The sequence below is a fragment of the Maylandia zebra genome, linkage group LG19, assembly GCF_041146795.1.
Source record: "Maylandia zebra isolate NMK-2024a linkage group LG19, Mzebra_GT3a, whole genome shotgun sequence".
In the NCBI taxonomy this organism is placed as follows: Eukaryota; Metazoa; Chordata; class Actinopteri; order Cichliformes; family Cichlidae; genus Maylandia; species Maylandia zebra.
In genome coordinates, this window is record NC_135185.1 from 16,127,039 (window position 1) to 16,153,805 (window position 26,767).

Consider the following 26,767-nt stretch of genomic DNA (forward strand, 5'->3'; position numbering starts at 1 on the left):
TACTAGTCCCTAAGGACCCCAAAGCGCTTTACATATCCAGTCATCCACCCATTCACACACCCATGATGGCAAGCTACATTGTACACAGCCACCCTGGGGCGCACTGACAGAGGCGAGGCTGCCGCACACTGGCGCCACCGGGCCCTCTGACCACCACCAGTAGGCAACGGGTGAAGTGTCTTGCCCAAGGACACAACGACCGAGACTGTCCAAGCCGGGGCTCGAACCGGCAACCTTCCGATTACAAGGCGAACTCCCAACTCTTGAGCCACAATCGCACTAGTCTCTGTGCTTCTCCAGAGTCTCCAGTCTCCTGGATTTTCTGCAATATCACTCTACAGTTTAAATCCTTTACATTGAATTTATGATAAATAGCGGGATGTGATGCTTGTCTTGATTTTGCTCAGATGAGTTATGGGGTAGTCTCAAGCAAGAGAGTGTGACTCAGGACTAATGTACCTCAGGACAATGCTGTATTATACTATAAGTGTATAGAAACTTCCTGGTAATATTGATTTGCCTCAAAGGCATTTACAATATTCAGCTGGAGTCACAATAAACGGTACATTAAGCAAATTTTTTTTTTCAGGAAAATATTACAGTACAGTTTACTACTCTAAGGGTGCTAAAAATAACTTATTTTGAAACTTAAAACAAAGCACCCTTATAAACAGTTATTCTTAATAATTCTAAATTCTAGTCATAATACATGATGAAGTCTTAAAATGATGGTTTATTTTATTGTTTTAAATTTCACTTTTATATTTTGATATAGGCTATATATAGATATATAGATATTGGGAAGGGTATTTTTAGGTTTTAAATAAGGCTAGCTTACTCTGTTTCCCATTTCTCTGAAGAAATTACAGAAGGTATGTCACTGGAGGACAATATGCTGTCTTAAGTGAATGAATATTTCTCCATGTGTCTCCATATGGCTAGCTCCAGAACTAGTATCTCAAATAAACAGCTCTTCTTTTCTGTCTTTCCTGTCCATTCACTCTGGCCAGCTGCAGCAGATAGTTGCCTCCTTGAGTCTAGCTATGGGGGAGGTTTCATTCCACTAAAAGGGAGTTCTTCATCCCCACTGTTGCCAAATGCTTGTTCATAGAGGATTGTTGGACTTCAATATAAAATATAAAACGTACCTTACTGATCTGACCTATATTAACTGAGCTGAAACGAAGCCCAGTCAGCAACCACAGACTGTCCAAAAGCTAAACCTAAAAATAAAACAACACATGCCACATTTTGGAATGAGAAGAGAAATATAGGTCTGCCAAGTAAAGCCATTTACTTGTCCATGACGGTCTTATAGAAATCAGCTCAGTTCTTCTGTTATGCCTGGGGTATGGTGCCTCCTTACCTGAACTCTTTATCTGTTTTCTCCCCCCGAAAGCTAAATTGAAACAAGCACGGATTAACTCAATGTCACGGTAGCTTTGTCCCTGGGATAATGGGGGACAATGAGCTCCGCGGTGACAGCAGTAAATGATGCCAATTTTCTCCCAGAAAGAGAAAATGATAGAACAAGAATGGAGGGGAAGAGTTTGGGGAGATAGCTTAAGACTCTAATCCAACTTTGTAAATCAGAATGCTTGGGGGCTTTGCTGAGTGTTTTTCCTGTAGAAGTGATTCATATCATCACATCATTGCAATGTAAGCAGTACAAATGCTGGCTGAGGGCTTGTGACAGGATGGTTTTTAGAAGACTGGGTAAATGTCACATTTTGGAGAAAAGAAAATTTGACATTTTTCTTAAGGGAATGAAAAGGTTCAGTTTTCTCCTACTGGTAGGAGTGAACACTATGCAGTATAATTCTCTATACTGTGAACTTCTGTTCCAAAACTGTTCATATGTTTGGCTACCTTTGGCCTTTGTTACTCACTGACAGAAGACCCTTATCTGTAGCTAGCACATCAAGGCTTCAATTGACTAGATAAAGGAATCCTTTGGACTTATTTGTGCAAAGCAAGCAGTATTTGATAGGATGTCAGTATTTGAAGCCTTGGTATGGAAACGCTTTAATGTATGACAGCTAATCTTTTTAGGCTAGTTCATTTAAATAGTGTATTTATGCTTGCTTTACTTTTATTACATTTCACAGAAAACCGAGTCAGCTGTATGTTTGTTCATTTTTCATTCTATAAAATGGAGGATAGTTCTTATCTATTATACAGTGTTTTTTTTTTCCTTTTCATTTCTGGCTGCCCAGCACAACCTTTTAACATCTGAAGATATTAAATTTTTTTTTATATTGAAGTTACATTAAAGCTGTGTTTATTTTCATTCATTACATGAAGGAACCTTTAAAAAAAACCAAAAAACAAACACGTCCATGCTCACAGGTGTACACACGGGTGATCACACCCACAAACTACACCCTTTTTGGCTCCTACCTCAAAGCACACGGTGTTCTGTTGATCTTATGTGCTGCACAATAATGTTTAATATTTAGTATTTACTGTCATATTCCCATATATCATTGTGATGTTGTTTATTCTATTACTTTTGTTCTCTTCTGCTTGTTTTCTTTTTTCTTTCTCAGCAGGTGACCCAGGTGATTGATATATGCATTTTTTTTCTCTGCCCGTTCTGTTGGTTTTTGTCTTTTGCCCTTCTCCCCCGTCCCTCTTCTCAGCTGTTTCTCTTTCCCTCTTTCTTTCTCCCCTTCTTTCCCCCAGTCAAGTCTGTCCCGTATTCAGTAAGTGAAAATAAAATAAACAATAAAAGGTGAATCAAATGGACCATTACGGCAAGGCTGGGATGATCAATTTGGTAAAGTAAATCCGTTGGGCATCTTTCTTTGCCTTTAGACAACAATTCTGATGGCAAAAGAGCCAAACGTGACAGGCAAAAAAAAAAAAAAAAAAAAAGAAAAAAAAAGCTGTGTTTATTTCTGTTATTACTGCCAGTTACATTTCTGACTCTTGAAGCTCCTGTATAGTCTCATACCTTTTGACATATTGCTCAGCCTTTTCAACATCATAGGAAATAATCTCTAAGAAAGATATTGGGTGACTGACTTATCGGGAAAATAGAGCTGCACACATATGCTCTGTGTTTTTAAGTTAGCAAGCACAATCTGCACACGGTCAATCCCTGACAGATGCCTGATAGCAGTTCAACATCCACACAGGGCTGACCCGGGAAGAGCTCCGCTTGGACTCAGCAGGGGGATTTATATGATTTCTATCTCTGAGGTCTAAAAAGACATGATAACCTATTGATCTTAAACATCATGAGAAATGAAAAGAAGATTAACTGAAATGCTATGGATTATAAAAAAAAAACCCTCACAAAATATACACTGAGCACCAGAGAGAGAGAATAATACCAACAATCGCTTCAATATAAGCAGTCATCCCATACTAGGTCAGGCCTGCCTTTGCTCTGAAAATAGCTTTCATTCCTTGGAGTCGTGGACTCTAATGTTTTGGAAACCTCCCTTTAAGATTATGTGATGCTAACTATTCATGCTTATTTAAAAAGTGCTTCACATTCATGCTGCCAAGCTAACATTTTACCACATTCAAATTCAGACCTGCCAACTGGTGAGGTCCCTGACATCCACTGAACTGAAACCTGTCTAAAATTACTTTTGATTTATGATATGTTTGATTATCATGGTGGATGTTGTGAATGAAAGAAGGGTCCGGCAAAGGCTAAGGTGTGTTGTGCTTTCTGTGCACTCGTCACAATTGTGGTTATTTGGGTCATGGTATCCTTTCTACCCCACTTAATCTGGCCACTCTCCTCTGAACTTATTCATCAACAAGGAGCTGCAATCTGCAGACCAGCTGTTTGCTATGGGATCCCCACCATTCTGATAAAACTAAAAAAGCCCCCAAAAACCATTTCACACCCACACACACACACAACATTCCCCCTCCATCACATCATATATTGGTGATTGGATTAATACCTGAATATTCAGTCAAAAAGGTATTACTTTTTAAAGTGTTCAGTAAGCACACTTTAGCTGCATTAAACAAAACAGCAACAAAAGCATATCCCCATCCATTGGTCTATTTCTTGTCTTTCTTTTTGTCTCAGTAATATTTCTTTTTTCACCATCATAACCTTCCTAATGGTTCTGCCTTCAAGAGTTGGCAAATTCTTCCCGCAAAACCGAATGGGGCAGCAGATTAAATATCTAACCTGTGTCCTCCTGTCATTTTCAGTTATGAGAAGAGAAATGGAACCCGGGACCTCGTTCATCTATCTGAAAAATACATCACACACATTTGAGACACAATGTGTTACAGCTACACCAGAAACAAAAGCACAAAAGCCACCTAGCAAATCTACCCTTTACATATGCAGAAGTAACCAGGTTACTCTGACAAATCAGGAGAAATTGAACAAACACTGTATGTTACTGCAGTAGGTTAGTGTTTACTGCCTCTCCCTCGTCAAGCTTGTTTTGAAACTGTAGCTTTCTTACTTTATGCAGGATATGTGCTGCTTCCTGATTCATTGAGCATGTGGTGGAGTGCCCTGTACTGCGAATACACTGTTTTCCTTTACAAACGTCTAAATATTGGAGTAAGAGATTTAGTACTACATGACCCCTGCACCCTAGCAGTGCAGCGTGGGGAAGCAAGTCACCTGATAATTTGTTTTGTGAGCTCCAGCTACTACAATATTCACTGCTCTTTGTGGATTTAGCCAACTGAGATCAACAAGATATAAGCAGATGGTACGTGAGCTATATGGCTGATTTCCAACCTGTAGCCACTAAAGCTAGTATAAAGGTACAAATTCAGTCAGTAAATCTAATCAACACCACAAACCTTAAAAATAAATCAGTGCAACCAGTCCAAGACCTACTATGGATGTGAATTGGTCAACACTTACTGCCCTGAAAACCAACCCCCCAGCACCAAAGGTTTCTTGTCACCTACAGTATAGTGTAAAGGTCTAGCAAATAGAATGCTTTTGTAGTGAAAAAAGGGGTAAATACCTTATTTGGAAAATTTGTTATTATTGTTATTTGTCCCCTTAATTCTCCAAATTATAAGACGCTATAGATTATTTTATGACAAACAGACAGCTAGTGTACAACCGTGCTGCCATGGTGGAAATACATCCATCCATAATGAGTGAGAAGAAATTCAAAGAGTCTCCAAACATCTTTGGCAATGAAAAAAAAAGAAACTAGGAGACATCATGTCAAACAGCCAAGAATTACAGCTGTCACTGATGAGCTAGCTGATGAGCTAAGAAAAAAAAAAAAAAAAAAAAAAAAAGTGAATGTTTACTGTCAAAGAAAATTATTCAAATTGCTTCAACAGCCAGAAAGAAGAATGTGTGAATCTGTGCTTGACAGAAAAGATGAACAAATATGGATTTCAGCAGATATGGTTTTACTTTTATGAGTTCAGTTAAATTCACTTTAATGATATAGGTCAAATTAACAACAACAATTCCCTCAAGGCACTTTATATTGTAAGCTAAAGACCTTACAATATTAGAAAGAAACCCAGACAATCACGCAATTCCCTTTTAACAAGAAGAAAACCATCGGTAAAAGCAGGCAAAGAGAGGGGCAGCAAGCTGCCCTAATTGGTTGAGTGAGGGAAAAGAGAAGAGAACAGAGAGACGGGGCAAAATACAGACCGTGGCATAGACAGACAGAGTTTAATAATTACTAATGATTAAATACAGTAGTGCTTAAACACACGAGGAGTGAAACTGGGAGCTGGTTCCATAGTAGAGGGGCTCTATCTCCCATTCTATGTTTAGATACCTTATTGATTGATTGATTGAATCTTCATTTTGAACATGTTGAAAAAGTACAACAAAATAGAATTAAAAGAGACAAATGAACAAAGCAAAACAAAAGGAAAACGAGCAACCACAACTCCAAATAACGTTCATGTTCAAAAAGGAGCAGGAAGAACCTTAGCAACCATAAGTAAGACTGCAGTCTAAGAGCAAAGTGGTCTGTTAAGATACTGTGAGGATAAGATGTTTTAAGATAAGATGTGGGGCCTGATTCTTTAGGACCTTGTACGTGAGGAAAGATTTAAATTGGAATCTCAATTAAACATGGAGACAATGAAGTAAAGCTAATATGGGAGAAATATACTTGCTCTTTCTAGTCCCTGCAGTGTTCTGGATCAACTGAAGGCTTTTCGAGGAGCTTATAGCACAGCTTAATAATAATGAATTACAATAGTCCAACCTAGAATTAATAAATACATGAACTAGTTTGCAATGGAAGCTTTGCATGTAATCATTAGCTAATATTCATGTCTGGCTCTCTTCCACAGTATGCCTTTTGTCCTGGGATCGTGTGATTGTTGGCATTTTCTCTGTATTATTCTAGGGTCTTTACCTTACAATATAAAGCAGCTTGAGGTGGTTGTTATTATGACTTGCTGTGATATAAATACAATTGAATTGACAGGTCATTGAAGGTCATCATGTGGTATTTAGTGCCAATTTAGCCTCTACATAAATTCCATCCTTAGAGAACCACAAGCAAGTCTGGTGCTTTAAGCCTGTATTTGTGCATGGACACATACACAATGTAACTGTGAAACTGTTAGGAGTTGCTCACATAGTCATTTCTGTAACATGAGCTAAAGGGGTCTTGATATTATTATTGCTTTGGCACATTGGAGTGTCAAAGTGTTTAACATGACAAAATGATGCACAAAATGAAAGGTTTTTTTTTTTGTTTCTTTCTTTTCCAGTTGAACTTTTACAACTCCATTTTTTGTTGAAATTAAAACACTGAAGCACCCCAGAAACTCTATCATCAATTTGCACCTCCTGGGAAAATCAAAGCTCAGTTAACATTCTGTTTTTAAGTATTTTCAAAGAAATGGTGGAAAATATGAATAACTGAAGAAATTCTGCCTATACAAAAAAATAAAAAAATAAACATGTTGGAAGAGGCTACGAGGGAGATTAATAGAAACTGAATGCAAAGCAAAAGTGAACCTCAAAGAAGGATTAATTTGATGCAGAGCTCTGAGAGTTGGCAGGGTTCAAAAGTAAATTTTTGTTGGCAACGTGTGGTTGTGGTGGGGAAATATTCTCTTCCTACTTTAAGTACAGAACTTAAGTAAACTAACAAGTTAGACTCTACCACTATAGCTTGAATGACTATACTTTCTTGTGTATTATATTTGTACTCACAGTAAAAGCATCTGTTGTGTGGTCAGGTCAGGTATCCAAACTCATATTGATTCATCTTTATTCATACAACCACTCTTCTATGTGGTTCTCAATCACATCTGTTGAGTCTGTTAGGTGACCTAAAACAGAAGGTGCACAACAAAAACCCCACTGTTAGAAATAGGAAGTTATGTTCATCTGGTCATACTAAAAACAACAACAGTAAAATAATAAAAATGCTGAATTAAGCAACAGTTTTGGTATCTGGTGCCAAAAGCACACGGTTATATTGAAAGTGCACTTTAGAGTGTAGGAGGGGCAGAAAAAAAGAAAAAAAAAAACACCTTTTGCTTTCCGATTTGATGATTACATCACTCAAAGTGGATTTTTTTCAGTCTTCACAGTTAAGGGGAAACATATAAAGATGTATCTAAAAAGGTCAAACAGAGGCTGACTCAGGTCCAAGATGTTTCGGAAGAGGCCTCCCTGACCAAATCTCTTAGCTTCATAAAGGGAGGAAATGTGAATGGTGGAATAATACAGCTCTTAATAAATCTCCTCATTAAAATTCTGTGACCATGTCATAGCACATGTCCTCCCAGAGCCCACTGCAGCTTCTCATCCTAATGAGAGCAGATAAAAGCACCGAAAGTGAGGGAGAGAAAGGTAGACACAAGCTGGTTTCAGAGTGTTTATTTAGGCAAAAACTGTGTGTTCTGGCTTCAGGCTGCATCAGGTGAGGTGCACAAACAAAAAGCAATTTTGAAGTCCCATTACAATTTCTACTGTTCTTGTAGAATAATGCGTCTCTGCAAAAACAAGGCTCCTCTAAAGATCTGCATCTCTCAAGCACCCGTCTTTGCCAAATCTCACTGGATGAACCAGAAGGAGCCGCAATCTTATGGCAGCGGACAAGACACACCAAATTAAATAGTGTCACTTCGATACTGGATAATAAGCACTGTGTCGCAGTAGTCGAGCATAACAAAAAAGCAGATGGCTTGATCTCTGAAAATAGCCATTCTTTACAGTATCTCCATTAAAAGCTGCCAGTAGCTCCAGAGATGTGAAGCTTCTTTAAATGGTTTGCTCACATAAAATTATGGAAAACAAATATATTCTCAACTCAGTGTAGCCATGTTGATACTTTTTAGTCTGTTCACATTTTTTTTATGTTTCTCCAAATGAACAGAAGTGAAAGTATTTTTATTAGAAACCAGAAATGGATACCCTAGACAATCTGCAGAGTACACAGTCTGCAGTTTTCTGATCATTCTTAGCAGGAGAAAGTACTTCTAATGACTTTGTCAGTGTCACTCAAGCTAATGGCTCATTGTGCTGCAATGTAAAACTATTACACATGTACCAATAGTAAATTAATTGTTTTGGCTTAATTCAAATGAATAAAGATACTTTAATATATCTACAAACACTGTCAATATGGGAAAAGAGGAAATAAAGTTGGATTTCAAGATCTAAGACGTCACCTGCTGCTCAGAATGGGGACACTGAAGTGGGGTCCTCATCCTTGGCACAGATAAACAGAGCGCAACTGATTACATTTCTTCACCTCTATGTCATGGTCCATCTAGACTGTGGACACTGTTTCTGACACATTTTCGCATCAAGTTTTTCAAATGATCACTTTTTCAGTGCTGTAGGGATGATACATGTCCCCACTCACTCTAACGGTGAGCCAATTTCTGCCTCCATCCCAAATAATCTGGGTCTCTATAAATTCAGATCATCTGTGTTCCATTCAGTCATAAACTATGATCTATTTAATGATAACTCATGTTAAGCCAATATGCTTTTTAAGAAAACTCATTGATAGGCATTGCAATTTTGGAATCTTTCTCCATGCACAGTGTCTGAATGTTGACTTAAGAATACTGAAACTCTTTCAGAAAATGTTGGGGTTTCTTTCCAGATTGTAGACACAGACTGAGAGTAATCAGGTGAGATTTGTATTTCCAAACATCACCAAACCTGTACACAAATCCATCAATATGTTCTCCATAATGTTTGGTGCATAGCTGCATGGATTTTCTCAGCACATCTGTCATTGTAGATTTGACACCACTGTTATGAGTGAGTGGTGCAAAAGCTCATTTTAAATGCGATTTGTGCATCTCAAGTGTCCACAGTGAGACACATCTGAACAAATCCAATTGTAATCACATTTCAAACCACCTAACCACCAAACGTGGTTTGGATCAAATGTGCAAAATGTGATTTCATGTTGCTTTTTAGTGTATAGGCCTTTCTAAAATCAATCTGGATACAATCTTGATTTGTCCAAAGTAAGAAAGGCCTAAGTAATCATTTCCACCTTTATGCAATCATTGTTTATTCCAGTGACTGGAATCTGCCTCACAGTGGAAATGTTTGCTGAATTCAATACAACTAAGAACACAAGAACACACACAACAATAATTGCTGTAACGTGTATCTTGTAGCAATTAAGAAGTTTATACACTTAAGCACAGGTAAACGTCAATTTCTCACTTTTTTCCTACTAGCTGGAAATTAATGTTTGAGACAATATTTGCCATGCAAAATATAAATTAACCTTTCAAGCTAACTAATCAACGACCACGACCGCATTGTTCATTAGGAAACAACAAATTCATGGGAATGTTAAGCTGCAATTCCTAATAAAAACTACAATCAGTGAAAAAAAGAGAAAACAAACTTTTCCTTTAGAGGCAAAGTGTTATGTTGTTGTGTCAAGTGAGTTCTGCCTCTGTCACGGTGACAGGCAGCAGCATATCCTCCCAAAATCCCATTGACAAGCTCTTTCTGCAATGAGAGATGTTACTAAGCCACAGAGATTTCCTGACTCCCTTGGTTGAAGCGGTTAGGTGTTGCCAAGTACACCTCTGCTTTCATTCTGGCAAAACAATATACTTAATGAGATTCCAGAGCCTGCAAGCAGTGTTCTCCATCTCTGCGTAAACCCACCTACGGCAGCCCAAGTGCCCACACTGGCTCGTGGTGGGCTTAACATTGTTCAAGTGCAAACAGGCATGGAGTTGTAAAAGTTCAACTGGAATTCAGACAGTTACAATTTCATGCTGTATAATTGAGGCGCTGCTGTTGGCATACATGTGGCGTAGGTCATCAACAGCTGTCACTCTGGATTATGGTTGATGTAAGAGAGTGAAACATGGCACACTGAAAAAATAATATTCTTTTCCTTACTTTTCCTTTTTATTTCTCAGCACCTAAAAATTGCTAGAGTGGTACAATACCTCTGCTGTGGTGGTCCCTTCCTTCATACACTCAACAAAAATATAAACGCAACACCTTTGTTACTGCTCGCATTCCCCATGGGATGGACGTAGAGACCTAAAATTCATTCCAGATACACAATATAACCATCCCTCCCAAACAGTGGTCACAAATCAGTCCAAATGTGTGGTAGTGGGCACATCTGCTATATTGAGATAATCCATCCCACCTCACAGGTGTGCCACATCAGGATGCTGATCTGACATCATGAGTAGTGCACAGGTGTACCTCAGACTGCCCACAACAAAAGGCCACCCTGGAATGTGCAGTTTTTTGCGCTATTGGGGGTCTGGGGACCCAGAACCGGTCAGTATCTGGTGTGACCACCATTTGCCTCATGCAGTGCAACACATCGTCGCATGGAGTCTATCAGATTGTCAATTGTGGCCTGTGGAATGTTGGTCCACTCCACTTCAATGGCTGTGCGAGGTTGTTGGATATTCGTGGGAACTGGTACACGCTGTCGTATACGCCGGTCAAGCACATCCCGAACATGCTCAATGGGTGACATGTCCGGTGAGTATGCTGGCCATGCAAGAACTGGGACATTCTCAGCTGCCATCTGCCCTGAACAATGTGAACCATGATTCATCCGTGAAGCGCACACCTCTCCAACGTGCCAGACGCCATCGAATGTGAGCATTTGCCCACACAAGTCTGTTACAGCGACGAGCTGGAGTCAGGTCAAGACCCCGATGAGGACGACGGGCATGCAGTTGAGCGTCCCTGAGACGGTTTCTGACAGTTTGTGCAGAAATTGTTTGGTTGTGCAAACCAATTGTTCCAGCAGCTGTCTGGGTGGCTGGTCTCAGACGATCTTGGAGGTGAACCTGCTGGATGTGGAGGTCCTGGGCTGGTGTGGTTACACGAGGTCTGCGGTTGTGAGGCCGGTTGGATGTGCTGCCATATTCTCTGAAACGCCTGTGGAGACGGCTTATGGTTGAGAAATGAACATTCAATGCACGGGCGACAGATCTGGTTTACATTCCTGCTGTCAGCATGCCAATTGCACGCTCCCTCATTGCTTGTGGCATCTGTGGCATTTTGCTGTGAGACAAAACTGCACATTCCAGGGTGGCCTTTTGTTGTGGGCAGTCTGAGGTACACCTGTGCACTACTCATGATCAGTGTTGGTCAAGTTACTTGAAAAAAGTAATCAGTAACTAATTACTGATTACTCCCCCAAAAAAGTAATCCCGTTACTTTACTGATTACTTATTTTCAAAAGTAATTAATTACTTAGTTACTTAGTTACTTAGTTACTTTTTAAAAACACGATTTACAACCTGAAGAGGTGATAAAGTGATAGATCTTTCAGCCCAATTCTACTTTTTCTACATAATCCATCATACAAAATGTAATCAAATGGAAAAGTCTCTTTTTTTAACTTGTTTTATCAGTTTTAATCTTTTAACTTTATGCATCAAGCAAAACATTTAATTATATGCAACATTTTCTGACTTGAATAAATTAGTTTAACATTTAAACCTATTTTCTACACATTCCAGCACATAAAATAAAATATTTTTTGTGTTTTCACTCACTCTTTCAAACAGATGCAAGTAAAACACAGCAGAAAATAAATAAAGTCAAAGACTCAGCGGTCCTTTTGCTCTATTTTCACCTGTAAAGCAGGAGCAGGGTAGGCGGAGGGTTACCCTGGTGCAGGTGTGCTGCGGTCAGTTGAAGAATCCGCGCGAGTGTCTCTGTGAGTTTCCCATCACGTCGTAGCTACTCGGTGCTTGCTCGGAAGTTTAGGGGTTTTTTTCGCTGTAAAAAGAAGTTTTCTTCCCACGCACGATGGACGCTAATGTTTTTGTCACTTTTTATGGAATCAAACTCAAAGTAAGGTCAGTACTTCCACGCTTTAAACGCTGCACGCTCATACTCTCTCCGCACTCGATATATTATCCATTGTTGATCTGCACACAGCTGCTGTCACCAACGTCGCACTTGCTTACGTCACTGTCATGAGACATTCTCGCAAAAAAAATCACGGTTTTAGTAACGCAGTAACGCAGCGTTCCTACGGGAAAGTAACGGTAATCTAATTACCGATTTTGCAATAGTAATCCCTTACTTTACTCGTTACTTGAAAAAAGTAATCAGATTACAGTAACGCGTTACAAGTAACGCGTTACTGCCCATCTCTGCTCATGATGTCAGATCAGCATCCTGATGTGGCACACCTGTGAGGTGGGATGGATTATCTCAATATAGCAGATGTGCCCACTACCACACATTTGGACTGATTTGTGACCACTGTTTGGGAGGGATGGTTATATTGTGTATCTGGAATGAATTTTAGGTCTCTACGACCATCCCATGGGGAATGGGAGCAGTAACAAAGGTGTTGCGTTTATATTTTTGTTGAGTGTATAAAACAAGCTGCATGCAAGCAAATAAATATCAGATGCATTAGGAAAGGCAAGAGCTCATCCTGAGAACATCTGATTCAAAATTACTTTCATCAGTCATTATGCATGGTCATTTATGCCAAATGATCAAAATGGATGGATAATACTTTAATAAGAAATGAGAAATACTAAATAATATTCAAGAAATTACTTGAATAAAGAGTTTTCACTGTCAACCACAGATGTGCATCCACATCACAAATCTGTTGTACAAGCCAACATTTGAGGAGAGAGGAAGTCCTGGAAGTTTCTATTGACCTTGTTTTGTCTTTTACAAAACAAGGTCAAGCATATGCACATCTACGTGCATTCTCCTTATTCCTGATGTATTGATCTTTCAAATCACACCCAATCTCTTGCAAAGAGGCTTGTCATCAAAGCGTTGCAGATAAGCTGAGTATTCCATGACTTTACCTCTTTGAAAGAATTTGCACATGACACCTGAGCTGCAAATGAGGTCTCTCATAGATGTGAAGTCAAAAAGAATGCCACACACGTCCCTCTGCCCTGCTGTTGGCATCGTTTTGATCCAAGCGCTGGGAGAAGGGCAGGGGTGGATGGCGGGGTTGTACCTATGAATGCTAATAAATTGTGTCTTCAAAGACGTAACACTCCTCTAAAGTCACCTTAAACTCTTATACGAACAATATGTCTAGACTCAAAAGTAGGCCTGAAGATTATTTTCCATAACAGAAAGTCATTTTTACTTTACGGCACACAGTCCTGAAAAAAACAACAACAAACAAATCCTTCCATTCAACTAAATCATGAAAACATGAGAGATGTATGGTAGAGTTGAGAATGAGTGAACCTTTAGAAAAAGTTACCAAACAAACATTTTGCAATGCTTTGCTACCTCTCAACTTCATACATTCATATCCCAGCATGCAAGCTAGCACATTGTCTCACCCATTTAAATAGCTATTTTGTCATTGCCAGCACCCCAACTGTGCCATACATTATTAATATATGCATCACTTGCTTCACTTCTTTCATACTGTATGGGCATGCGTTCAGTCTTACATTACATTTAAATAAGCTCTCTGAACCACCTCTTCATTGAACCTACTGTGGTTTTACAACACTGTAGGCTCAGTGCAGGGGAGGTTAGCTTGACCTGCTGTTGGTGCTATCTTTAGCTTTGCAGCACACAAATTGTTGTTTGCCACAGAGGGCCTTTTGGTTCATAATTCATGTATTTGAGCAAAATCAGCTTGAAAGGAATTAATGCTACCTTGGCTCCAACCAGCAACCATTTATTCATTATATACATGCTTAACTGTTGAAACCAGTCTTGCTGCTTGACCTCTCAGGAGAATACCGAGTGAGGATATGTGGAGAGTTGTGTTGTGAAGCAGCTTGTGTGGGGGATGGAGAGTGGTCACAACAAATTAGTGAAGAAAATGTATAAAATTAACTAGAAGCCTATGTGGAGAGCACATCTTCTGCAAAGGCCAATAGCCTATTTTGGAATTTTTGAAGACAGTGATCCAAAGCTGCACCCGATTTTATAGAGGCTCATTTTTGCCCATAACCCACCACGCTAGCAGATCTCAGGGAATGCAGCTTTGTACTTTTTTTTTTTCCTCTCAATTCCTCCCCCTTGGCAGAGGAATAATCAAACATGGATTTTCAAATAACAGCAGGATGGAGTAACTTTAATGTAAAGTAGGCCTGTCTGCTCTGATCTCATAATACCAATATTTTTACCCAAGCTTTACAAATGTAACTACTATATCCTATCCCTATATGTTTATTATATGTTAATACCATATACTGCACATAATATGTGCAGCAAATACATTAAGCCTGTTGAACAGAACTCTATGACAGTGATGGTGATCTTGCAGCTCACTTGGTTTGTTGCATAGTAATCATATTCCTCATTTATGGTCTCAGTTACAAGCTTAATGTTGAATGCAACATTAAAAAGCATATGGTTCAATTAGAATCCAACACATGAAAGCTAATTCAGAGCATTAGGTGCATTCAGTTTTTAACTTGTGATATCTTGTTTTGTTTTTTTAAGAAAGACTCAAACACAAAAGGCTTTAAATTCCATTTCTTTTACACAGTCTGTGTACATGGTGTGAAATGGTGGGAAGGAAAGTGTAATACAGTGCATTGCACACAGTTTAACATCCCAACAGGCTGATGCAGAAATGAGATTGTGGTCTCATTTGCATGGAAGAGCTATGATAAAGCTGCATATAGTAATCGCCTGTGTAAACTGGCCCTCCAGTGCTGTACACAAGATGTATGCAAAAAGCAATGACATATTTTAAAATCCAAAATTCTTTCTTGTTGTAAAATGTGTTTAGGAAGAGTATTGAGAGGAGGCTTTTATAAAGACGCTGCACCTCCAGCTCCTGTTTTCATTTTTGCTGTCAGGTTAAAATGCACTTGCGTCTATTAAACTCAGTGTACTGTAAATGTTAAAATGTATTAGACCCAAAATGAACTCCCAAAACAAGCTCATTTCATCTCCTGTCCTGTGCATTATCTACCCTGTTTACACTAACTGCTATTCATTTGCATACAAAAACACCAACTGACTCATTCATTTTAAACATTTCCTTCACACCAAGTTCTCAGTAAAAGAACACGGGTCCGAGCTGATGGACACATTATGCATGTAGGCACTGCAGCAGTGAAACTGCTCTCCTTTGCCAGAGGGTCATTCCTTGACGACAAAGGCTGGCATTTTCAAAGGTCAGCCCATACAGTATGAATACATGGGATCTCTCTTTCTAACCTCTGCTCGTGGCATGCAGTCTCTTTTGTTTCTTTTTCTTTTTGGCAAACAACCACTCGGTGAAAACGGCACTATGGTGTTGTTTTGACTCTTGCATTTTACGGTTTACAGAACATGCCTAAGGTATTGAAATGTACTCAGTGAATTATATGTCTGATAGCTTGTACCCTAAAAGCATCACTTGACAACCGCTTTTAAAACAGAGCTTGTTTAAAATAAACTAGGCTGTTTGAATGCCTTTCACACAGATGACGAATGCATACATTTGTCATCGAGACAGATTTTTAATTAACGTCAAGGCATTTTTATTAACAGCAAAAGCTTATTAACTGAAAGGCCATTTGTTGTCCATTAATAAAAACAGGGAATAATTAAGGTTAAGTCCTGTCAAATTTATGGATTAAATTTGAGTTGAGTAATGGGTTAGTTAAGTGCAAGTAGTTTTGTAGTCACCGCACTAACTTGTAGTTTCCAAAGCCCCAGGGTACTTTCATTGTGACGGCCATACACTACATTTATCTTCTTGTCAGAGTTAATCACAGACAGTCTAGTGAAAAAACCAAAAATGTCTCATTTAACACTTCATCGGCAGAAAACACTTTCCCTATTCGGATATCTTTTGTATTTGAGTGCCATTTCTGGTTTTGTGCTTATCAGTGTGTGTGTTTGTTAATCATGACTGAAAATATAGTAAGCATAATTTAAATCTTACTTTTGATTACCTTCAAGGCATAAGGTTTAATGCTTTAAAGTAGATGTATGACAGTTGCTTCACAACTACAAGGTTTGGAGGTGTGAATGTTATAGAACGTTATGCCCTCTGACCTGGGTGGGTTTTCTCTGGGAGCTCTAATTTCCTCCCATATTAGGTTAAATGTTGGCTAGAAGAGTGAGGTGGTGAGTCATGGAAAGCATCAGACATGCAAACACATACAAGTCAGTACTTATAACCTTTCTAACATTTTTTTTTTTTTAACATAAACAGCTTAGTAAGATGCTTGTCTCCCAATTTAACTTTTTTCAGTATTCTGTTCGGGACCATTCTCTAAAGAACCCAGCAAAAACCATATTTGAACTGTATAAGCTTGTGTGTTTTGCTTACACTGTACAGAATGATGTGCATTAAAGAAAAGTTTCTCCATATGAATCAAGTGACAGTAACTGAAACAAAGATTTGGAAGCCTCCTCTCTAGGATGTCTTTTACAATTGTGACTTAGACACAAACTGTTACAAAAATTGATCTATGAAATATCTTTAAACAAGTTTTTAAAAGGAAAATCATCCATTCATTTTGCATCATTTCAGTGAGGATCAATACTTTTATAAAAAAATTAATCCATTACCTGATTAGAAATGCTTCACACGTATCAAATAGAAATTAATATTCAAAGCAGAATATTTTTTAAGCATTTGCAAATATGCTTGGTTGAGGATCTTTAAGTACAATAATTCTGAAACTGCTTTATAATTTCAAAAACATTTGAAATGCGGTGTGTAAAGTCAAATTTTCCAGTGCTATTAATTCTGATAGTTATATTATGATTAAATTTAATAAATGGTTGCTTGGATCAAATCATCAAGTCATTAGGCCATTTCTTTGCTTTCACAATTCCCTCAGCTGTTGTAGCTTCACCTACATTTGTATCATAAAGGTTTGTAGCCACACTGGAGCTGGTCAGTGTGCCTGCATTATGCTAATAAGCAACCTCTGTATGTCACATTCTTGCACTATTGTAGGCGTTAAATGTGTGTCAAACACTCAAGCGCTAAATCCTTTATGACTTAGGAATGTCTAACAGCTATTTACAGATACATAGGTGTGTGTGTGTGTGTGTGTGTGTGTGTGTGTGTGTGTGTGTGTGTGTGTGTGTGTGTGTTAAAACAGATAATGGAGACCAGACTGATGGTTCATTTGTCTTTGCTGCTCTATCACTGAAACACATTCAGAGACTTTTGATTTGAGCAGTTGTGTATAGAAAAGCAGTCCAGGTACATAAGGCTTTTGGTTATGATGGCTGCACCTTTGATTGCTGTACCAGTGCTTATAACACCATCCCGAATAGTCTGGAGCTGTCAGGAGAGGACCATCACCTGTCACAGTGGATACTGGACTACCTCACTGGCCACCCACAGTATGTGAGAACACAGGGCTACATCTCTGACAGGCTGGTCTGCGGTACCAGGGCCCCGCAGAGAACTGTGCTGGCACCGTTCCTGTTCATCCTGTACACTGCAGACTTTTCTATCAACTCCCCAGGCTGCCATCTACAAAAGTTCTCTGATGACTCTGCCATAGTTGGCCTTATTACAGGTGAGAATGACTCAGAGTACACACAGTGGATTCGGGACTTTGTGGACTGGTGTCAGTGGAACCATCTCCTGATCAACTCAGAGAAAACCAAGGAGCCGGTGATGGATTTCCACAGGCGTGGATCCACCACACCGACACCAGTGGAAATCCAGAGAACTGGCATTGAGATATTGGACTCTTATAAGTACCTGGGTGTTCACCTGAACAAAAAACTGGACTGGAGTCACAACACTGATGCTCTTTACAGGAAGGGTCAAAGCAGACTCTACCTGCTGAGGAAACTGAGATGTTTTTTGACTCTGTGGCGGATTCAGGCATCTTCTATAGCGTTGTCTATTTGAACAGCAGCTTATCTAAAGCTAAGAGGAAGCAGTTGGATAAGCTCATCAGGCCAGCTCTGTCCTAGGATGGCCCCTCGACCCAGTGCAGTGCAGGTGGTAGGAGACAGAAGAACTCTGGCAAAAACAACATCACTCTTGGACAATGTCTCCCACCCCATGCATGAAGCTGTTGCAGAACTGGAGAGCTCCTTCAGTGACAGACAGCTGCATCGTGCACAAATGAGCGTTATTCCAGATCCTTCCTCCCATCAGCTGTTAGACTTTATAACCAGCAGCGCTCCCAACAAACAGAAATAGTTGTTTACATCCCTGCTGTCATTGGCACAGTTTTTCCATTTTCTGTAAAAAGCCTGTTGTTTTGTTTAAGTACAAATATACAGCACATTGTGTACATTTAAAAAAAAATTCTTATGTTGAAAATTGTCCTCACTTACTGTACAGTCACTATTTTATTTTTCTGTTCTTTACTTTTGTCTGAATCTGCACATCTACCTTTGACTTTGCTGCTGGAACACTTGAATTTCCCCAATAAGGGAGAATAAAGGATATTTCTATAAAGAATATTTGTGCAACACAAACATTTTTATTTTTTTCTCCTCATTTTTGCCCACCAGACAATATGTTTTGTGTTTTCAAGTTGTCTTATCAACATTTTTCATTGCATCCTTACAGGCTCAGGAGATTAAAGGAGGAAACGACAAATTTGTTTTATCTGTCAAAGTTTCTGGGGTATACAGCAGTGAAACTTGTACTAAACTCAGGAATTGACATTGCTGATGTTGATATGACATCAACATTACTTAACGATTTCACTTTTACCAATAATTACAATTTCTTTAAGCATTTCCGCAGTCTAGAGAAAATACGGAGGCCAGACTTTTCTGTTTGCTTGTTTATATTATGTGACAGTAAATTGTTTTTGTCACCAAAGCCATTAGACTAGAGTATTATGAACTTTTCAATTCCCAATACAATTTCATAAGACCACATATAGGACCGGGAATGTAACTGAGCACATTTACTCAGGAACTCAGATTTAATGTACTTGTACTTTAGGTGTTTCCAAATATTTTGAATTCAGTTATTGTACTTTGTCCTACATGTTATTTCTGTTAAAGTCTGAGTTATTTATTTTGCAGATTACTTGCAATATTATAGATCATGCTATTGAACAATGTGTACATAGTTAAAATCAATAGCATCTACAACATTAAAGAGATATCTACATCAAAAAATTAATTATGATCCAATAATGCCATGTATGTAATTCTGAAAATTCCACATAGTAAGTAAATTAAATGTAAGTACCATGAATATATTTTGATGAAACAGCCTGTGCAGTGATTGGGTTCTTCAGTAGTTTAAAAGTTCAGCAGAACTTTTAAAGTTTTTTTTTTTCCAATTTGCAACGGAAGAGAGAAAAATTGTAATTAAAATTTTTAACTTTTAATTAATTAATTAATTATTTTTTGGGGGGAGTGATCTCCTTATTTCTTTGCAATGTCTCTTGGTGACATTTCATTAATGGAAGTTTCGAGCAGTTTAATCAAGGAGTCACTTCTTTAATACCTTCTTAAGCCCCATTTGGACAGGATTCGCAATGCAGCAAGCAATGGGGAAGAACATACTCGGCTCTTCTTTTATATATTGCTTTGTCCTAGATGGAATCTTGCAGGAATCAAGGTCAGATGCTTCTATAAATGTACTTGATGAAATCGAGTAAAATAAATAAATAAATAAATACTTCCTAGGGTCTTAGAATACTCAAGTCTAAACCTGAAATGCATATTAAAATGCTGTGTGATTGATACAGTATTCTAGTTTATTTCAAATAAATCTTAGAAGAAAGCTGCTGGAGAATCATCCTATTATCCTAGTGCTATCTGTACATAAAAAAATTACATCACAAAGAGAAACTCTACATTGTCTACATTGCTGTTTGTATAATATGGTCAAAGAAATTACCAGTACCTATGTGTAGAAAACTCATTTGATGAGCTTCTGCAGAGTTTTCTTCTGATGGCTTTCTATTTTTTTTCCAATGGTCATTTTATATAAACTCTTTATGCTGGTGTTGCCAAGCTTCAGGCATTTTTTTAAGTTTAGCAAAATCATTCCACCTTATTCAGAAAAGTTACACTTCACACAGAGAAAAAAGAGGAGAAAGAATATGACTACTAAATGAGATCTAAATTAGTCTAGCAACTTGGGAATATTAAAATAATCCACCCTCTGCTAGAGGGATAAATCCACTCTGACTAAGCATTTGACATGCAGTATTTAAAGCCCTAATGATTAAATCAATCACATGGACATGGAGCCATATAAATAAACACATCTTTCTGTACCATAAAATCCTTTTAATACTCTTGGATTTACCCAGTGACCCCATGGAAAACAGTCTTCTATACGTTGTTTAATCCTATTTATATTATAAAACTGCTAAATTAATAATAAATAATTGAGAACGCTGAGAGGCGATAAAAAAAAAAAAAGAATTGCATATGGGTTGGTTCCAAATTGTCCACCCCTTTCGTGTTTGGTCAAGCCTTCAGTGAGCTGATTTACAGGCAGAACTGAAAATTTCATTACATTAAACAAAGTTCACTGACATAAGAAGAGATGTTAATAGTAAAGTAGCCTGTAAATGACTGTACATACAAAGGTTGGGCTGTGTCGCATGTGATTAACTTATTGAAAACACCCATAAAGTATTCCATTAAAAATTCAGAATGCTGTCAGTCAGTGAAATATGACTGCATTGCCTTGCCTCCCTTTGATCAAACAGTGATGTTTGTTGATAACAAGCTGCCTTCTGTTTGCAGAGCGCTGTAAATCCAGCTGCTCATGGCAAAAAACAAGTTGCTGAAGCACAAAAATACCAGAAAACACCCCAGAGAGACATGAATGAATAAATAGGGCTGGCTCTATATTTAGCTTCAGCATCAGCATGGAGTCAGCTCTTCTGATGAGGCAAATGAAAAGTTGCTCCACATTTGCATGAGGTGGGGCTTTTGTTGTCTGGCAGTACAATATATGTGTCACCAGCTAATTAGAGGAAGAAAAACACATCCCTCTATCAATAGTTCCTTTGATCAGGAAAACATTAGAGGTTTTGTCAGTAGTCAGTCACACTAAAATAAAAAGATGTCTTTTTCTCCTTTTTTTCTATTAACTGAAACTAGAAATGAAATAGATTTGCACATTTTATGTGCAGATCTGTTCTGATTCTCTAAGTTTTAATAGACTTTAAAGAAGAAATGTCTTGCTTTGCATTAATTGGAAGCATTCATTGGATATCTTAATGACCCAGTGGCCCCTGAATGATGGTTTAACCTATGGTTGTTCCCTTTGTTCACTTCAAATGATACAATATGACAAGTTTGCCAGTATTACACCCACACTTGCCTTATACATGCTGAAGCTTCATGAAAACGCACTCATGTAGCACAAAAAGATCTAGTTGATATAAATAGAACACATGTTTTGGGTACTAAAAATCATTCCCTTCCCTACAGACTCATGCACCTGCTCTGAACTATGTCATTGCTGTGAAGGCTTGGGTTAAATATTTTGCTAAAAGGTGAATAACCCCTCTTGTCAGATATTCCCCATCATATTTCCAGCAGGGATAGACCTAATGACATGATGATCAGTATGTGTAATGTTTGCCTGTTACCCTTGTAGTAGAGGTCTGCATTCCCGCGGCTGTCCCGCGGGAGCCGCGGGACCCGACCAGATTTCTTGCGGCGCGGGAATAAATTTCCAAATAAAATGCGGTAGCGGTCGGTAACTCTGGTGTAATTTGAACGGGAGCGGGCGGTCTGAAAATATAGCGTGCCCGACATTTTTTCGGAACAGCATATCTGTGATTTCCTCATTCTAATTGAGCACTGGTACAGCCAGTGCTCACGCCTGTTACACGCACTGAGCGCATGGATCAGTGCTTTTTGCACGTGCATTTTACTTGCACAGTCTGTGACTCTGTGCGCGCATCACCTGCATCAGAGCGCGCTTTACCAACATGGCAGAGCAAACTGAAGATGCAATTTCCTTGAAGGACGTTCAGCTGGGATTAGACAACGGTCAGTTTACTTTAAGGAAACCCACATCAGGCAAGTCTGATGTATGGGAGTCTTTTTCATGCGTCATAGACGCAAATGGAAAAAAATTACCCTTTGTACAATGCGATAAATGCCTCAAAGTTTTACCCTTTTGCAGTCACAAGACTGGAACCTCAGGTTTAAGGCGGCACTCATGTCCCATCACAAAGGGGCAAACAAAACTGGCATTTACTAAATCTTTGCTGGTGCCAGAGAAGTTTAAAAAAGAAACCAGAGACAAATGTGTTCAGTTTGTTTGCCAAGACATTCGACCGTATGATACCATCTCTGGAAAAGGCTTCACACAGCTGGCCCAACATTTGGTCGACACAGCAGCAAGAATAGGAAAATTCGATGTCTGTGAGATACTACCACACCCCACAACGGTGTCAAGAAATGTTGAAATGAGGGCTCAGAGTCTACGTAAACATGTTGTGGAGGAAATCACTGCAACAATATCGAAGTTTGGATGCGCTGTTACAGCAGACATATGGACAGAAACATATCGAAAAACGTCCTTTTTGTCTGCAACCATCCATTACGTTAATGAGCAATCTGAGCTACATTCAAGAGTGCTTTTTGCTGCCCCTTTTGACCCAAGCACCTCAAAGACAGGTGAAAACATTCGAAGGCACCTGCTGCAGAATCTCAGAGTGTTTGGCATTGATGCGAGAGACATGGGCAAAAAGATTATTTTTGTCACAGATCGTGGAGCCAACATGATCAGTGCCTTACGAGAATACACGAGGCTAAACTGCACAGCGCACATACTAAACGTGACTCTCTCCAGTGCGTTTGGTACTGCCATAATCGAAAAGTCTCCAGAGATCGCTAGCCTTCTGACTGATGTTAAAAAGTTGGTTACATATTTCAAACACTCAGGACAGCAGGGCAAGCTTAAAAAGTCACTGAAACAATCCATAGAGACACGATGGAACTCTAACTTTGACATGTTAAATTCTGTCTTGGAACAGTACGAAGACATTGCATCTGTGCTGACTGAGAGCAATAATTATGACAAGATCGGACGCATTAGCATCAGTACTCTTAAGTTACTAGTATCATTCCTAAAACCCTTCAAAGAGGCAACTGACGACTTGGAAACTGATAACACAGCTCCCAGTGCCTCACTTGTTCTTCCGTGGTCTGTGCGATTAATTGAGCACTGTACATCAGCCACAAAAGACCCTCTGCTCTCTGAAATTGCAACCGTCTGTGTAACACGGCTGAAAGAATTACTGTCAGCAGACAGCACTTCATCCCATTCTGTTCACATGCTTTATAAAATAGCAACCTTTCTGACACCAAATCTGCGAGGTCTGAGAATGTTAGATGAAAGAGGGCGACAGAATGTGATACAGGGAGTCAAGGAGATGATCGAAGATTTAAAGTTTGATCATGCACATGATGAGGATGTTGAACCAACACCTGCCAAAAGGCCTACTGTTCTTCATAAATTTTCAGATTGGGAGGAAGAGGAAGAATCATGTGGATCAAAATCACTAGATGTTCAGATTCAGGAGTACAGGACCATAAAACTTGAATTATCAAGTCAACAAAACATTTTGCAGTGGTGGAATTCCAACAGTTCCCAGTTCCCTGCCCTGAGCAACCTTGCAAGATTTGTCCTCTGCATCCCGGCAACGAGTGCACCTTCCGAGAGAGCATTCAGCCTTTGTGGTTGGATTTTGGAGGAGAGACGTTCAGTACTGAAACCCTCATCAGTCAGTGACATTCTTTTCCTGCATGGAAATTTAAAATAATTTGGATTTTTTAAGTAAGTTTCGTTCATTTGATTAATAGTTTATAATTTTGAGATGTCGTTTATTGTTGTATTTATATATGCATATTTTCTTTTGTAGGAGAGACCTTGAATTCGACATTGGGACATTTTTTCGTTAAACTGATAGTTTAAACAACCATTTAATTTCGCAGTGGCCAACTATTTTGTTCTTTTGTTTACAATTTTAAGTGACTTTTTTTTTTTTCGCGACACTTTCCCTACTGTGTTGACAGAAAAATGTTACGTTTGTATTTTACATAAAAATAACAAGTAGGCCACAATGCTGTATTCGTTTTTATTTATTTTATTTTTGCAACACGTTTTCCATGTTAAAAGATAAATGTTGCATGTTGACAGATAAATGCATCTTGTTTAAGAAAAATAAATACAATCATTGCACAACCTGCAGTTTTATCTGTTATCTCTATTTTTTGGTGGTACCCCATTTAAATGTGAGATTTTGGAAACCAGATCTAAATTTAGCGGGAACGGTCGGGTCGGGTAGAAAATTATTCTAAGTGGGCAGCGGGTGAACAAAGACTGAATATACAGCGGGAGCGGTCGGGTGCGGTACAAAACCTTGTGGGAGCGGGCGGGAGTGGGACTAAAAAAACATTCCCGCGCAGACCTCTACCTTGTAGCTTTAGCCTAAAGAATTCATGCTTCCTCCTCAGCCCGTATAATGTTTTTCTTTGTACCCTTAAAAGCTCTTTAAATGCCACTCATCAAACTCCAGGCAGGCTGTCATATGCCCTGCTCTAGTGCTATCTTTAAAGCCACTCCACTAAAGGCCAGATTAATAGAACACTGATGACAAGGCCATGCTTCAAGGAGGTTCTCTTATTTCTGCAATTGAGTTCTGAGGTTTTTTTCAAGAGTCTTCAGGCTTCTTAGTCAGTTTGCTCACCTTCTTATTTAGCTTTCAAACTTGAATTATTAAGGTTTCTGTCTTCACAAAATGATGAAAACTTTAAAAATGTTTTATTCTCTTGCTCTAACACTGGAACAATTACAACTTCATCATGACTTGGACATAATGTGGGTGTGTGCCATTCTAAACTAAGTCATGTGGAAGCTTAAGCCAATCACAGACTTCCTAATTGAAGTTCCAAACTGAAGGTAATTGAAACAAACACTACAAAGCTGAAGTGCCAGAGCAAAAATGTCAGTGTTTTTTGCGAAGGAAAAACTTTGGGTTTGCTTTATGTATAACACTGAAAAATAAAATGTGTCACTTATATATGATATATGAATATCAGGTTTATATTAATAGGAAATACTGGTGTAAATCGAAATGTACAATAAAGTATGCAATAAGTAAGTCTCGTGTTTTCTGAGTTTTGTTTGAATCCTTGCATCACATCCTTGCATATTATTCTCATTAGAGTAGTTAGTCATTTTGCTGAAAAATGTCCCCTTACAGCAATATTATTAATTTGTTCAGTGCACTGCTACTTTCTACATACCATTTAATCCGGTTTAACTCAATTTGGATTGAGACGTATGAGGAATCAACTTGCAAATGTTATATATGCAATCATATAGACATTGCAGTTTTTACAATGTGGGGATTGCACAACAATGGAGACTTTTGTAAAGCTCAAGAAACAGCTGTTTGTGTACCGATGGATTGATCTTTTGGGGGCACAATTGTGTTCTGTACATTGCAGAAAGGTTTTTGTATTTATGAATCCTCTCAAGACCATGAATTTGCACAGCTTGCCATGAACCAGCTCATTCTTTTGAGGAGTGATGTTCAAATGGGATCAATACAAATCACAATTTATGTCTACTGCTAGTATATACTAATGAGCCAAAACATTATGACATTTTCTAGCTAATATTTTGGTTCCAACAATGATATAGATACATTTAATGCACAAGCATACAGCCTGTGTGAGTCTGACTTGCCACATAATTTATCACCAAATAATGTTTTGTCCCTCTTCAGATCTTCAGGCTGACTGACAGTGTCCCACAAAATAAGAAGTTTTGACGTTGCTACCCACTTATCTGATATTTTGGTCTTCATTAAAGCTGCTCATTTCCTAGTCTCTCTGTAATAAATTACTGTCTATTATAAATGAAACCCAGGCGTACACCATGTTATAATTTTATCACTTTACTTAAAAGTGGTTGGAATACAGATTTTTTTTTATATGTGGTTAGGTGTAAGGATATGATGTGGATATAGGAAAGTAGTATATCTAACTATCTTGCCTAAAACCAGTGTTTCCCAAACCCTAATCATTGTTTCCTTATCCCCATCACACCACACTTTTAACCATCCTCTAGTACAACTTGGAGGTTTGCATGGTTGGATGGTTTCTACAGTCTTATCTGGACCCTAAACATATGTAATACTTAAAGGCACAAGTCCGAGTACTTAGTCTTGCACACCATTCAGGTCTTGAGAGTGTAGTGCACAGGGACAGCAGTTTGGCATGTACTGTCAAGAGCAGAAAATCAGGTCAAGTATGGGAGTTTCTAATACTGAATATTCTCAGCAGTGAGCGGATAGCATAAGCCCTAAGGGGGGAAACCTGTATCAGGCTACCCACCCTCCGAAATTGCTTATTTGATGGAAGCACTACAAATGTGTATAGCCTCCACTGAACTCATAAAAGTAC

The 26,767-nt window shown here is 38.7% G+C and overlaps 1 protein-coding gene across 5 annotated transcripts in view; it reads right to left on the bottom strand.

Annotated features, from left to right (window-relative positions):
• LOC101471592 (leucine-rich repeat and fibronectin type-III domain-containing protein 2) overlaps positions 1 to 26,767 on the bottom strand; it is a 142,636-nt gene that overhangs the window by 57,003 nt on the left and 58,866 nt on the right. For 3 of the 5 annotated variants that reach the window (XM_004559262.5, XM_004559261.5, XM_012921348.4), the window contains one exon: positions 7,154 to 7,272. The exons of the other annotated variants lie outside the window; for them this stretch is intronic. The gene's annotated coding sequence lies outside the window, so the exon portion shown is untranslated. The remainder of the gene's footprint in view (positions 1 to 7,153; positions 7,273 to 26,767) is intronic. 5 annotated transcript variants of the gene reach the window in all.